This window comes from Balaenoptera borealis (assembly GCF_965194805.1).
Source record: "Balaenoptera borealis genome assembly, chromosome: 5".
NCBI lineage: Eukaryota > Metazoa > Chordata > Mammalia > Artiodactyla > Balaenopteridae > Balaenoptera > Balaenoptera borealis.
The window spans coordinates 131,140,542-131,154,959 of NC_138862.1; the positions used below are offsets into that span (position 1 = coordinate 131,140,542).

Sequence of the window (14,418 nt, forward strand, 5' to 3'; positions counted from 1 at the left end):
GTGTGGGTGTGTGAGTTGTGAAAAAAAAAAAAACTTACAAAAGTATTTCCTATCCAGAAGCTTGATAATTATGTGATTTTATTTTTTTCTAGTTTGTCTTCTATGATTTGGTTTTTTAATATTTAAATCTTTTTTTCCCCCCCTGGGCATGCACTTGAAGACTCAATTGTTTGAACATGGATTGCTTCTTAATTTTTTTCTTTAATGTTTATTCAATTTATTTAAACTTAAAAAAAACAGTTCCCTCATTTCTCCTACCCCTCCACACCCCTACCCCTTGCATCTTGCAACCACCTATCTGTTCTATGGGCTTGGTTTCTGTTTTCTTTTGTTTTAGATTCCACATATAAGAGAGATCATACGTATATTTGTCTTTCTCTGACATTGCACTTAGGATAATACCCTCAGGGCCATTCCTGTTGCTGCATATGGCAAAATTTCATTATTTTTATGGCTGAATAATATTCCATTATATATATAATATATTCCATTATATATATCTATATATAATATATAAATATATTCCACAGCTTCTTTATCCATTCACTTAGGTTGTTTCCATATCTTGACTATTGTAAATAAAGCTGCAATGAACTTGGGGGTGCATATATATTTTTGAATTATTGTTTTTATTTTCTTCTCCATTTATTTTTAACTAGCCTTAGAGGGGATAAAAGCCTTCTCTGAAAGGTAATGAAACTTATTTGGGGTGTTTAATTCTAAACCCAAGGCATCAGGCACTAGATTCTCATTGGTTTGAAGGATTAGAGATAACTCTGTCCCAGGTTTTAAGCAAACTGAACTATAAAAATATCAATTCTTCCAATCCATATGTATGGAATGTCTTTCCATCTATTTGTGTTTTCTTCAACTTCTTTCATTAATGTCTTGTAGTTTTCAATATACGGATCTCTCAGCTCCTTGGTTAAATTTATTGACAGGTATTTTATTCTTTTCAATGCAGTTTTAAATGGGATTGTTTTCTTAATTTCGCTTTCTGATAGTTTGTTGTTAGTGTTAAGAAACATGACAAATTTTTGTGTATTGATTTTGTATCCTGCAACATTACTGAATTTGTTTATTATTTCTAAAAGTTTTTTGATAGAGTAGGGTTTTCTATATGTAATATAATGTAATCTGCAAATAGGGTGTTTTACTTCTTCCTTTCCAATTTGGATGACTTTTATTTCTTTTTCTTGCCTAATTGTTCTGTCTAGGACTGCCAACACTGTCTTGAATAAAAGTGGCAAGAGTGGACATCCTTTTCTTGTTCTTGACCTTTGAGGAAAATTTTTCAATTTTTACTGTTGAGTATGATATTAGCTGTGAGCTTGTCCGATAGAGCCTTTATTATGTCTCCTGGAGGGAAGCTTTACACATGTCTGGTGTCTGGTTTATGCAGCTGATGCCCAGAGGGCACCCCTTGATCACCTGACTCTGGTGGCTGGAGGAGCTTGTGTTTCTGGGTCCCATGGGAATGTGGGAATTGGAGGAACCATCCTTAACAAACTACCATGCCCAGGGCACAGCACAGACAGTGGACTGAGGCACACCCACCATTTTTTCTGTGAAGGAGGCCACTTTGCTTGTCCTGGAGCTTCAAACTGAAGAGCCGGCTCCAGGTTTGGCTCACATTTAGTGGCCTATGGAGCTGCTCTCAAGGAAGATAGGCTGTGGACGCCATCTTGGCATTCTCCCTCTGCCTTGCTCCAGCTTTCTGGTGTCTCCCAGATACCAGAGCTTATACACTCATCTGGAGCCCACACGGTGGACATCTCTGGATCACTTGGCTCTGGTAGCCAGTGGGGCTTACCCTTGCAGCCCCTCAGAACTATATATATTTGCATAAAAGCTGCTGTCTGAGGGTTAGCTCCCAGTCAGATTCAATCTAGGTGCTGAGATCCTCCACTCTGGGACAGTGGCAGGTCTTGACACATCTTCAACTACTGGGAGCTACTAAAAATATAATAGGCTGCCTGGATAAGCACAGAGGTTTAAGAGAAAACCAGGAGCTGAGGTAGGGTTATAACAAGGTATAACCTTGTAATAACAAGGTTCATCTCTTACACAAGGCCACTCCTTCAAGACTGGAAGAGGTGGTTGTTTCATGTGCTGTACAGAAACCAACAGAGAGTCAAGCAAAATGAAGAAAGAGAGGAATGTGTTCCAAATGAAAGAACAAGATAAACCTCAGAAAAAATCTTAATGAAATGGAGATCAGTGATTTACCTGATAAAAAGTTCAAAGTAATGGTCATAAAGATGCTCACTGAACTGGGGAGAAGAATGGATGAGCACAGTGAGAACTTCAACAAAGAGATGAAAAAATATAAGAAAGTACCAAACAGAAGTCAGAGAGCTGAAGAATGCAATATCTGAACTGAAAAATACACTAGAGGGGTTCAACAGCAGACTAGATGAAGCAGAAGAAAAGATCAGTCAACTCAGGGACAAGGCAATGGAACTTACCCAATCAGAGGAGAGAAAGAAAAAAGAATGAAAAAATGTGAAGATGGCTTAAGGAATTTATGGAACAACTTCAAACAGACTAACATTTACTTTATTAGGCTCCCAGAAGGAGAAGAGAGAAAGGGGCAGAAATCTTATCTGAAAATGTAATGGCTGGGGACTTCTCTGGTGGTCCAGTGGTAAAGAGTCCACCTTACAATGCAGGGGACATAGGTTTGATCCCTGGTCAGGGAACTAAGATCCCACATGCTGCGGGGCAACAAAGCCCATGCACCACAACTACTGAGCTCACGCGCCTCAACTTGAGAGCCTGCATGTCACAAACTACAGAGTCCACGCACTCTGGAACCCATGTGCCACAACTAGAGAAGAGAAAATCCACACGCCACAACTAGAGAGAAGCCTGTGCGCCACTACGAAAGATCCTGCATGCCTCAAAGAAGATCCTGCGTGCTGCAACTAAGACCCTTCACAGCCAAAAATAAATTAAATAAATAAATAATAAATAAATCTTTTAAAAAAAAAAGAAAATGTAACGGCTGAAAACTTCCCTAACTTGGGGAAGGAAGCAGACATTCAGATCCAGGAAGCCCTGAGAGTTCCACAAAAGCTGCTACCAAAGAGACCCACACCAAGACACATAACTAAAATGTCAAAAGTTAAAGACAAGGAGAGAATCTTAAAAGAAGCAAAAGAAAAACAACTAGCTCTATACAAGGGAACCCGCATAAGACTATCAGCAGATTTTTCAGCACAAATTTTGCAGGCCAAAAACACGATATATTCAAAGTGCTGAAAGAAGAAAACTTCTAACCAAGAATACTTTACCCACCAAAGTTTTCATTCAGAATTGAAGGAGAGATAAAGAGTTTTCCAGATAAGCAAAAGTTAAAGGAGTTCATCACCACTAAACCCACCTTACAAGAAAAGTCTCAAATAAACAACTAAACTTTACACCATAAGGAAACAGAAAAAGAAGAACAAATGAAGCCCAAAGTTAGTAAAAGGAAGAAAATAAAGATTAGAGCAGATATAATTGAAACAGAGACTAAAAAGATAACGGAGAAAATATCAGTGAAATTAATAGCTGGTTTTTTGAAAAGATAAACAAAATTGACAAATCTTTAACAAGATTCACCAAGAAAAAAAAGAGAGGATTCAAATAAATAAAATCGGAAATGAAAGATGAGCAGTTACAACTGATACCGCAGAAATACAAAGGATCGTAAGGGACTACAATGAACAATTATATGCTGACAAATTGAATAACCTAGAAGAAATGGATAAATTCCTAAGCACATACAACCTATCAAGACTGAATCATGAGGAAATAGAAAATTTGAACAGATGAATTACTAGCAAGGAGTTGAATCAGTAATCAAAAACCTCCCAACAAACATAAGTCTGGACCATATGACTTCACTAGTGAATTCTACCAAACATTCCAAGAAGAATTAACACCAATCCTTCTCAAACTCTCCCCTCAAATAGAATGTCTTCCAAACACATTTTACGAGGCCAGCATTATCCATTATCAAAACCAGACAAAGATGCAACAAAAAAAGAAAATTACAGATCAATATCCCTGATGAACATAGATGCAAAAATCATCAACAAACTAATAGCAAATCAATTTCAACAACCCATTAGAAGTATCATACACCATGATCAAGTGGGATTTATTCCAGAGATGCAAGGATGATTCAACATCCACAAATCAATCATGTGATACACCACATTAACAGAATGAAGAATAAAAGTTATATGATAATCTCAATAGAGGCAGAAAAAGCATTTGACAGTGTTCAACATCCATTTTTGATAAAATCAACAAAGTGATTATTGAGAAAATATTTAAATCTTTCTCCAAATGAAACTTACTTTAGAGCTATACCATTGCTTTTTCCAACAAGTAGGAGTTGTAAGTCTTTCTACTATCCCTTAAGCCAAATAAATAAATAAATAAAAAATAGGAAGTTGACCAAAAGTATCTCAGGCAATGTGAGGCCTGGGGATGGGCCTGGGAATAGGAGTTTTCTTTAGCCTCTCCTTCCATTCCCTTGCGTTTCTGAGGAAGGAACAAGGGTTGGGAATGGCCCATCTGTTCAACGCCTTTTCTATCAGAGGCCCTTCAGAAGAATAGAATAAACTCCAATTGTTAAAATCCTTCTTTGTTTTTTTTTTTTTTCTTTTTTTCCTTTGTTTTTTTTTGAGTGTAACATCTTGGTGGAGGGAATGGAGGGTTAGGGTAGATGCTTTTATTTTAGGACTTGTGTGACTTTTTTTCTCAAGTTGTCTATATCAGGTAATGGTTTGGGGGTTTGTGTCACAGACCAATACTGTGATTTATGTCATCAAGTATGTTCAGGTCTCTGTATTGAGAAGGCTGTTTAGTTGCAGCCCCCAGCAAAATCTTTTAAAGTGGAGATGGGGTAGCGATGAGCCCAAGATATGTGTGTCGGGGCAAGGAGTTCATTACAAAGAACAAAAATTAACTTTGATTTTTTTGTTTTAATTGAAGGTGGAGAAATGGCTTACTGCTAATATAATAGAGAATGCTAATATATCTCTCTAGTCACCAATACAAATTTCATTGTAAAAGTAGTTATGAGATATAGGGGTAAATAAAATCCGGGATATCTAAAGGAACTTACTCCTTTTGCACTTGAATTTCCCTAGCTGAAAAATAGGATCAACTTGGGATCCTATTGCGCCTACATTTCAAGAATGGAAAAGATTATATCACATAAAACCCTGGAGTTATGTACATTCATTTGAAGACTTAACCTTTGTTAAATTAATTAAACCTCTGATCATATTTTTCACACAACTGTTCCTTTGAAAATGCTGTTACTGAAACAACACAAATGTCCCTCAGTAGGAGACTGGGTATATCCACACAAAGGAATACAATGCATATGTAAAATGTATTCAGAAATATCGATATATTCTGCTACAAAATGATCTCTGTGATATATTGTTAAGTGAAAAAGGCAACATATAGAACAATGTGTAAAGGAACGGTATGCCATATTTATTTTAAGAAAGAGGCAGGAGAAATATGGCCATGTGTATACATAAATATTTGATTATATGATATTTTTTTAAAAAGGAAAAATTGGAAGAATAAACTAAAAAAGTAAAGGGAACCTGGGCTCTTTGGAGAAACTGCTAGGGCAGGAAATGTACAAGATAAGCCTGAAATGTCTTGTGGTACCAGAAAACAAGGAAGTTATCAGAGACTACTGGATTTGTGCCAAAAGGACACAACAGCTAACAAGAAGGAATTCCCACTAACCAAAGATGGAACGATCTGAAAATGAAAAATAAACAAACAAAAAATAAAAACGAAAAATGTCTGAGAAAATAACGATGTGTGTACTTGATTGAAACACAATAAGCATATTCAAGTTATGAGTTCATTATGCTATTAAAAATAATTTATTAGGCAGATAAGTGGATGCTAGGGAACCAACTCATTATTTTGAAAAGTGGTAAAGAAAAGGAAAGAATAGAGAATTTATTTTGCCTCTTTCATACAAACTATCTTTTAGAGTAACTGAGTAGTTGATGAAGGAGAATTTTCCATCATAGATTTCCAGCTAATACATGCAAAGGAATGTGGTCACCAGCCTCCACAATGGCCCCCAACGATCGCATCTCCCAGTATTCACACCCTGTGCAGTCCCCTCCCACACTGTATCAGGGTTGGTCTGTTTGGCCAACAGCACATAGTAGAAATGATGGCATGTCACTTCTGAGATTAGATCAGAAAAGACTTTGGCTTCCATCTTGTTCTCTCAGTCTCCCTTTCTCCCTCTCTCTCTCTCTCCTTACTCACTCTGAGGCAGCTGTCATATTGTGAGACATTCAAATAGTCTATGAAGAAAGAAGCTCACTAGGTGAGGAACTGAGTTATTCAGAGCCAGTAGGAACTTAGCCCTGCCAACAACCATGTTAGTGAGTTTGAAGGAGATCTTCCAGCCCCAAATGACTGCAGCCCCAGTCAGCAGATTGGTTGCAATGACACGAAAGACCCTGAACAAGAGCCACCCAGCTAAGCCACTTTAAGATTGCTGCCCACAGAAGCTATGAGATAATACATGTTTGTTGTTTCAAGCTACTAAATTTTGGGATAATTTGTTGTGCAGCAGTAGATCACCAATACAAGGAAAGATAGAGTTAGAATACCATAGATTTGTACTGACTAATGATCATCAATAACTACTAAAATGATAGGTGCAAAGCTAAGGGGGAACTTTATAATAGATGGATCCACAGGCTGACAATATCTGAACTTAGTAATTAATTTTTTAAAACAACTGGGTACTTTAAAGTAAATCCCAGACATCATATCATTTCACTCACTGGTCAATCTTAACATCACAAAAATAGAGCCAAATAGACATTATAAGCCTCCTGATGTGATGCAATTAGAAGTACCCAACATTATCTGTAAAATATTATTGCTAAAAAAAAATTGAACCTGAATTTAATTAAGTCCCAACTACAAGTTTATAGGAAATACAGAGGACATGTAGAAAACTCTACATATAAGTGACTCGATTTCTTCAAAAAACAAATTGCCTAAAAGAGTGAAAAAAGAGAATCGAGATAACCCAGCAATGGGTGGACTCAGGGTTCTCCAGAGAAACAGAACCAGTAGGATATATACAGGAAGAAATTTATTATAGGCTTTGGTTCAGACAGTTATGGAGGCTGACAAATCCCATCATTTGTGTCTGCAAGCTGGAGACACAGGAAAGCTGATGCTGTAATTCAGTTCGAGTCTGAAGGCCTGAGAACTGGGGGTGGTGGTGGGGGGTAAGTGAGGGGCAGCGGTGTAAGTCCTGATCTGCATCTGAATGCCCTAAAGCCAGGAGCAACGATGTCCGAAGGCATCTCAGCCCAAGCAAAGAGTGCAAATTTGCCCTTCCTCCATCTCTTTGTTCTATTCAGGCCCACAATGGATTGGATGATGCCTGCTCCGAACTGGTGAGAGTGATCTTCTTTACTCAATCTGCTGAATTAACTGCTAATCTCTTCCAGAGACACCCTCATAGACACACCCAGATATAATGTTTACCAACTATCTGGGCACCCCTTAGCCCAGCTGAGCCGACACATAAAATTAACCATCACATGTACCCTATTTGGAAATCAATTCAAACAAACCGTCTGTAAAAGACATTGTGAGACAACAAGGAAAATGGAACATGAACCAGATATGCAGTAACGTTAAGGAATTATTATTGATTTTGTCAGGTGTGATCATGGAATTGTGGTTTTTGTTGTTGTTGTTATTGTCTTTATCTATAGAGACGTCTACTGAAGACTTTACGATAAAATTAAATTATGCGATGCTGGAATTGGCTCTGCTCATCGTGAACTTTTTTGCATTTTGATTTTTAAAAATATTGCATAAAGTATTACTTACCTTGATTACTGAGTTTTTCTGGCATATCCTTAAGTGCTCAAGGCAATTGCCTCACTCAGCCTACTCTAGTCCTGGTCCTGAGGAGACTGAATGTAAACAAGACAGTCAGGACATAAATAATGCAACTGCGGAATGTGATGAATGCTCTAAAGGCAACTTTTTGGAGAATCATTAGGGAGTGGGAGCCAGAGAGACTGAGAGCAAGTGTGTGTGTGTGGGTGTATGTATGTGTGGATAGTGTTAGGTGGTGGGGGCAGAGGGGGGAGTCAGGGTCAAGCTTTCCAAGGAGATGATGGGATTGGAGAGAAGTAGAGGGAATTCAGGATATATTTTCAGGATGGAAAAGATGGGATTTGCCAATGGCTTAGCAAAAGGAGGGAAGTGAAAGGTAAGAGATGGGATTCAGCTTCAGGAATGGCAACCTGGGGTACCCTTTACTGAGGTGAATGATACTGCTGAGGAACAGAACTCAAGGGAAACAGTGTTTGACTTTGAACCATGTTAAATGTGAGCTGCTTATTAAAGACAGAAGTAGAGTTGGAAAATGCTTTGATAAAGGCAAATCTGGAACTCGAGCGGGAAGAGTTGAGCCAGAGATAGAAACTTGGATGAGATCACTTGTGGAGATTATAGAAATAGAGAAATGGGGAGGGCACAGATCTGAGCTCTGGGCCCCTACACTTAAAGGTCGGGTAAGGAGGAGGAAGGAGGCTGAGAAGTGGCCATCAGTCAGGCAGGAGGAAAACAAGGAAAGCCTTTCGCGAGGAAGAACTGTGTGAAATGCCGCTGAGAAGTAACGTAAGTGGAAAAAAGAGAACTACCCATCGGCAGTTTCTGGTGACCAAGGCACGGGCAGTTTCCCCTGAGTGGGGGGTGGAAGCTGCATTGGAATGAATTGGCAAGGAAATGAAGGCAATGAATTTGACAATGCATTTGAGAAATCCTTCAGGGATGAAGAATAAGAGATGGCTGGGAAGAATCAAGTTGGGGCATAATCCACAGCCCGCACCTCTACTATCTACCTGCAGCATTTTGTATTGAGTACAACTCTGGTTCAGGAAGCTGTGGAGGTTTCACAGTTTCTTTACTTTGTGTGAAGATTACAAAGAGGAAGGAAAATAAATGTAAACTGTTTTACATTTTGCATACTTCTTTTTTTTTTTTTTTTTTTGGCCACACTGTGCAGCATGCAGGATCTTAGTTCCCCGACCAGGGATCGAACCCGTGCCCCCTGCAGTGGAAGTGTGGAGTCTTAACCGCTGGACCGCCAGGGAAGTCCACTGCATATGTTTTTAATATGTTACCTTTTAACCAGCTATGACAGTGGCAGCAGAAGACATTAGCTAAAAATGTTAAGTCTAAATCAGGGCGTGAGTATTTTTAAAGCAAGAATCATCTCTTAAGGCAGGGGACCGAGAGTGTAGGCAAGTGAGAGGTCAGGGGTGTGGAGCCCCATCCCTGGGCAGAGGTCTGACAGCGGAGACTGGGGTTCTGCCTAGCAGCACCCACGTGTGAGCGCCCTAGCTGAGTGGCCAAACCCTTGGCGCAGGCTGCCCTGAGATGAGCAGCCTCGGGAATACTCTCCACCTTATAATTTTGTGAGCAGTGCCCTGTTGTCCCCTCACCTTCCCACAAGAGCAAAGCCAGGACTGTCCCTGACACTCCAAGCACCCATGGGGGTTGAGGTGCTCCTTCCCTCACCAAGAGATGGAAACTGAGAAGCGGCAGAGATGGCATCTCTTCCCCCCCAACCCCCATTCCCCCTGCTCTTCAGTAGAGACAGGAGAGAGAGGAGGAAATAATAAACATCCATTTGAAAAGCCACCAACCTCATCTTTCTTCTCCGTGTATCTTGAACTAGTCTTCAAGGGAGAAATTGCTGCTCTGAGAGGTAAGGAAACATATTTTGGGTTTTGAATCCTAAACCCAAGGCACCAGGCATGACGTTCCTTGATATTCGTTGGTCTGAAGGATTCTAGATAACTCTGCTCCTCGTTTCAAGCAAACTGACCTATAAACATGCCCCCTTCTCAGAGCCCTGCTTGTTCTGCTCCTATGGCTTTTAAAATTTCCTCCTTGGACTTGGGCAAGAACTTCTCAGACAGGCCTAAGTTTCTGCCTTTAGACAAGGAAAAGAGACATTCATTTAATCAGCAACTTTGGCTGCTCTGCGGCCACACTTCACCCAGAGGTATATCCAGAACACACACAAATCCACCTCCAAAAGCTTGTAGAATGAGACAGCTTTTACTGAATGTTTTTCCAAAATGGGCAATGAGGGGGGGATCATGCCACCCACCATGGCAGTCTCTCCTGGTCCCTCCTCTTGGGAAGAGGGCAAGTCATCTCTTTCACAAAATGCCCTCTACCCAGTCCACTGGCCCCTCGCTCCTCATTTCCCTGCCCCCCACCGCTTTCTCAGCCAGAGAGTCTGGCCTGCTCTCAGCTTCTGTCACTTTCCTCTCCAGTCCTCTCCCCAGCAGTCCTGACTGGTCCTGACAAGATACTTCCTGCTCTTGTATGTTATCTGTCAAAGAGGTGTGCAGGCCCACTGTCCCCAGTGATGGGACTCCCATTTTAATCACTGAGGTCCTTTGAGTTTGTTTCCTATTGCTGCTGTAGCAACTTGCCGCAGGCTTAGTGGCTTTAAACAACGCAGATTTACTATCTTACGGTTCTCTAGTTCGGAGGTCGAAAATGAGTCTCAGTGGGCTAAATTCAAGGTGTCACCAGGGCTGTGCCCCTTTCTGGAGGCTCTGGAGGGGAATCTGTTTTTTGCCTTTTCCAGCTTCTGGAGGCTGCCACATTCCTTGTTCCGTGGCCCCCTGCCCTCTTCAAAGCCGGCAATCGCATTATACCGACCTCTGCTTTCATCACCTATCTCCTTATCTGATTCTGCCTCCGTCTTCCACATGTAAGGGCCCTTTTGATTACGTTGGGCTCGCCCGATAACCCAGGGTATTCTCCCTATCTTAAAGTCAGCCTATTAGCAACATTAATGCCATCTGCAAACTGAATTCCCCTTTGCCATGTAGCATAACATAGTCACAGTTTCTAGGGATTAGGGTATGGACACTTTGGTGGGGAGGGGACATCATTCAGTCTACCACAGAGTTCAAAGGCCGAAGTGGCTGGGGGTAGATGGTGGGGAACAGTCTCCTCCTCCTTTAGCCAAAGGCCTAAACTCAGCTCAAATGGGCGCTAAGAGGCTGAGCCACTCAGGATAAGCTAAAGCCTTCCTCCAAGTTTAGCCTCCTGCAACCCCTCCCCGTTTCAGCTCTGCTCCATCCTTGTCCTTAACCCCCATGTTAGGTGGGCAAGGGCGGGTGGTCAGTGACTTTCAGAAGAAACACAGATGAACAGACACTTTATCCCCAATTCCCCAGAGACATTTGCTTTCCACGGTTTCTTCTATCCTTTCCTGGCACCCCCTTGGCTCACAGCACTGAGCCATCCAGATTTTGGTGGACAGTTTGGCATTTGAATGGCCCTCCTATCCCCAGGTTAACGCCAGAATCACGTTGAATTCTTCTCATTGACTCGGGGAAGCATCGTCACCCTGGGGCTCTGATTTGTAGGTGAGGAAATACAGGATGGTTACTTGTTTTGATTTGGCAGTAGCCATCACTCCAGATCCCGCAATTACATGGTGTGAGATAGTCTCCAAAGATGGCTGTCATTTATTCCTCGTCTCCCTGATGCACATCAAGATGTAGAGTCTAATTCCCCTGCCTGGGCTGGCCATAGTGACTTGCTTGACCAATAGAACGTGGGGGAAGTGATATGCTGGGCCTTTTGAGGCTATGTCACAAGGCTTTTGCACGATCCTCTTGGGCATTGATTCTTGGAATCCAGCTATAATTATGTGAGAGCCCAAGTCACACAGGGAGGCCAGATGTAGGCTCTCTGGTTACTAGCCAACAGCAGCATCAATTTCTAGCTACATGAGTGAGCCATCCTGAACAACACACCCAGATAAGCCTTCAGCTGACTCCAGCCCCAGTTGCTATCTGAACACAATAGTGTGCAAGGCCCTAAGTGAGAACCATCCAGTTGAGCCCAGTCAACCCCCGAACTGTGAGCAATAAAAATATATTGTTATTTTAATCCACTAAATTTTGAGGTAGGACTGTTACAGAAGCAATCGACATATAGGGTATACTGATACCCTCAGGGAGCCCAGATCAAGTCTGGGCAGTGTGCCAGATGATGAGGAGGCTACCAAAACTTGCCAGATATGGGTAGAGAAGATATTAAATGTGTGATCAATACATAATAGAGACTAAGGGCCACAGGACTTTGGAGGAGGGAGATGTCACTCCTGGGGAGCTGGTCAAGAAAGGCCAGAGAAAATGAGATTTAATCTGAGTCTTGAAGCCTCGGTAGGCTGTAATAGGTGGAGAGTAGGGACGAAAGAGAACAAATCTGAAAGAAGTAACCTGGACAGAAAAATAGCAGACCAAAAGAATAAAGGGTAGATGAGAAATGTGACTTTGCTGAAAACACTCATCTTTCAAGGTTCAGTTCAAGGGCGCCTCTACCAGGCAGCCTCATCCTCTTTCTTCTATTTTCCTACCTTCTACCCGATCTAAACTGATGTTTCCATTTTATCATAGCACCAGGAATACTTTGGGCTACTCTTTTAAACATTCCTGTTATGGTTAGGGTAAAGGTAATTGTCTATAAAAAACAGCTCCCAAAATATGGTGGCTTAAATCATGTAGATGTTTATTTTTCTCACCTATATGAGATGAGACCTGCTCCTCATGATCATTCAAGGACCCAGGTCTGTCTAAGTCATTGCTCTGCTATCCCCTCAGGCAATGTCATTAACTGCATGCTAGAAACTTAGTCACCACCAGATCTGGCTCCAGCGGATCTGGAAGAGGGAAGAGAGGTGTAGGAGGCGAGCCTGATGTCCTGGACCTGGAAGCGGCACACAGCACTTCCCTCAAGTGCCTTTGTCAAGAACTGGGACACACAGCCTCACCTAAGCCCAAGGCAGGTGGGGAAATGTGGCCCAGCTGGGCAGCCATATAGAGCGGGAATTCTATTCCTGGTGGAGAAGGGGACTTGGGGTGGGCAGTGGCAATCGTGCCACAAGTGCTCATCTCCTCCTGAGTCTGGGAGCTCCTTGAGGGCAGGAACCACATTTCCTCATCTCTGGACCCTGGCGCTGAGCCTGCTGCCTGACCCAGAGCAGTGAGTTTGGTCCATGCCTGCTGAATGGTGAAGCTGTTGCCGTGGCCTAGGCTGGACGTGATGAAGGTGTAAGCCACTGCGGGGAGCCGAGAAAGAGAGAGGACAGATGTGGAAGAATTTAACAGGGAAAGGCACAGGGCTTGATGAATCTTGCCAGAACAGAGAGCTTTTTATGTTATGATCTTTCGTGATCTAAGTTGACAGCTCTTTGGCACGAGTTGAAAGAACATGAACTAAATACCTCACTTAATAGAAATTTATTGAACATCTTCCAAAGTGAAGAAATTCCTCAATTGTTTCAAAATCACTAGGACAAAGCACGCCTCGAGCTTGAAGACTTTCAGGCTTCTTGTTCTATGCTTGCCTCTGCTACTGTTAACAGGTTAGAGCACCAAACCGCACGTCAGGGCTTTCACCTGGCAGCCCTTCCACACCACTGACAACACCTTTCTGTGCCGACCGGCCCCCAGAAGTAGATGTGTGCACTCACTCACTAATGTCCAGACACCAGCTGCTTTCTAGAAACCAGGCTCTGTGGCTATAAGCACAATTTGCACACGTCACTCTTCAGTGTCAGCTCAGGTTTTGGAACCAGCGCAGACTGGGTCTGAATTCAGGCTCTGCCATTTACTACTGACTCTGGTCAAGTTATACCACCTGTTTAAATCCCAGCTCCTTTATCTGTAAAATGGGGATTGTAATGGGGCTACACCACTGGCTGTATGAGGATTGAATGAGGTTCTGGGTGTAAAGCACTTGGCCTTTAGTATGCACTCAATAAACAATAGCTCTTAAACTGTTAGGATAACTAGGTTTTCAGGCCCCTGTGGCCTCTCAAGTCAAAGGATATTAACAGTGTAACGAAAATAATAGCCAGTTATGGCCATTCACAAAATTCAAGGGTGTAAAATAGAAACTTATTAATTTCTCGCACTGGCCTTATTTTCTGATCCTGTGACTCTGTCCTGGCCTTTGAAGGATGAGTTGATCCTGGTACATGCAGTCCTAGCCCATGACTTCACAGCCACATTTGGGGTCAGTATCCAATTGGAGCTCAGCGCATCCTCTTCTCTTCCTCTGCACTGCTGTCTGGTCCAACATAATCTGAGAACTTTGCTCATCAGCACAGTCATCATGCAAAGGGAGAAATGGATCCCTTTTTTGGTCTCCTAGGCTCTGGGACCCAGGCTGTTGTCAGTTCCTGATGTCCTCTGGTCTGTGGTGCTCTCTCAGAGATGACAGTGGGGCAGCTCTGGTCAGTGGCACATCCTGTTCCATCCCATGGAGCCCAGCCTCACCCTTCCCTCACTG

General features: G+C 42.1%; 1 protein-coding gene across 1 annotated transcript in view; it reads right to left on the reverse strand.

Moving 5' to 3' along the window:
• Positions 1 to 14,418, reverse strand: part of LOC309629085 (uncharacterized protein) — an 82,951-nt gene that overhangs the window by 60,538 nt on the left and 7,995 nt on the right. The window lies entirely within an intron of this gene.